Source organism: Mandrillus leucophaeus, unplaced genomic scaffold (genome assembly GCF_000951045.1).
Source record: "Mandrillus leucophaeus isolate KB7577 unplaced genomic scaffold, Mleu.le_1.0 Scaffold823, whole genome shotgun sequence".
In the NCBI taxonomy this organism is placed as follows: domain Eukaryota; kingdom Metazoa; phylum Chordata; class Mammalia; order Primates; family Cercopithecidae; genus Mandrillus; species Mandrillus leucophaeus.
Window position 1 is genome coordinate 377,178 of NW_012108953.1, and position 1,816 is coordinate 378,993.

A 1,816-nucleotide genomic window follows, 5' to 3' on the forward strand; every position below is an offset into this window, starting at 1 on the left:
TTTTTTTGAGCAGTTTCCAAAGATCTTGGCTAAACTTGGCTCCCAGAATTTTACCTTAGTCAGTAGGGATGGCCAAGAGGAATGCATAAGATGGTGAATGCTTCAGGCTCAAGATTGGTGGAGAGAAGCAGCTTAGTAATCATATGAAACAAAGTTTGTAACATGGTGGCCTGCTAGCCAAACTGGGCCCTCAAAAAAGTTTTTCATTTTGGCGAACACTGTGTTTCATACACATTTGAATTAGAATGTACATAGATGGGAGGCATGAAGCAGAGATTTTAAAGCCTCCACCATTCCAGATGTGCCTACTAAAGAAGAAGTCACAGCTGAGTACCAGCTCCCTGGAAAATTGCAGGTGTCACAGCAGAGAAGGGTGGGATGATGAGGTCAGGGGGGCAACTGTTTGTTTGACTTATAATTTAAAATACTTACACTATCACTTATTTTAAGATGGCCATGCTCAAAAACCACTGTCTGACACCTACAATCACGTGACTGTCTCTTTCACCTGCATGTAGGACTGGTCTAGTGGGAAAAATAAATGTGCACTTAGAAGTCTAATTAAAACACACACTGTCAGCAACACTGCGATGAAAGCCCCATTAAGCATCTTATGAATGCCCAAGAGCACCCCTGCCCACGTTTGGAGTGACACATTTTGGCTCGGCTGGTGACAATTAGGATCAGACCCAGGACACTGGAGGATATGCACTGCATCCCATATGGCCAAGTCTGTAGGTGGATTGTTCCCCTGGTGGCTGAAACTCAATGAAAAAGCTCTGGGTAAGAATTAGACAAAAATGATGGAGAATGCAAATTAGTATACTATGGATGGATCTGCATCATGTATGGCTGCATTATGGATTGGATTCAGCTGTCAGATGGTTATGTATTATTCATGATCAAACTCAGGGTAAAGACACCAGATGGCAAAGGCATATTCATGGTCAGATCATAGTTGTTAGATTAATTATAAATCTACATAAGAATTGGATAATAATAATTTTGACTGCCCTCAAAAGGATACTCTGCAGATCATCTAATCAAAAGTATTTTTATAATAAGATGCATAGGTTATTAGGCGACATTAAACATTTTATGTTGCCATAAGTTACTTTCCAAAAAGACTGTATAGTAACATAACAATTTTTCATATTTCACTAACCTATGGTTTATTTGATATAGCTGGTGGTAACAGTGCCATTTCTTTAAAGGAATTGCAAATGATTTATGCTTAACTAGAATGTCAAGGGTCTGGCAAAACTCTGTTAGACAATAAAAATGTTTTTGTTTGCATTATTACAACTCATCATGTGCAAAAAGACTCCCTGCATCCAGGTTCTATCACTGTGTCATCAGCATCTCTGGATGCTGTCATCTTCCGATTATCCCTCTCTATCCTCCTCCACCTGTATTGTGCTCTGTGTGGCTGACCTTATGAATTGCATCAGTGAGCCCTCTTGTTCTCTGGATTCTATTTGGTTGGCTAATGAAGAGCCTAAATGGGAGGCGGGGGCTGGGCGTGTGACTAGTCCCTTGACTCCCTTCCTGGGATCACCTCAGGCTGGCTTCCTCCATGCCAAAGCCACTGCTATTGTTGGGGGACCCTTTCCTTGCCTGCCTCTCTGGGCTCTAGAAAGTGAATGAATGGTTGAGGTTTTCTGCCATTACTAGCCCTGGGGTTTACATTATGCTTTGTGGTCTCCCTATATCCTGCCCACATCTTTATAAATAGTCCTTTTATTAAATTCTCCTCAAATACCTATTTTGAGAGTGCCGTCTGTCTGTTTGGCTTTTTTTTTTTTTTTTTTTTTTT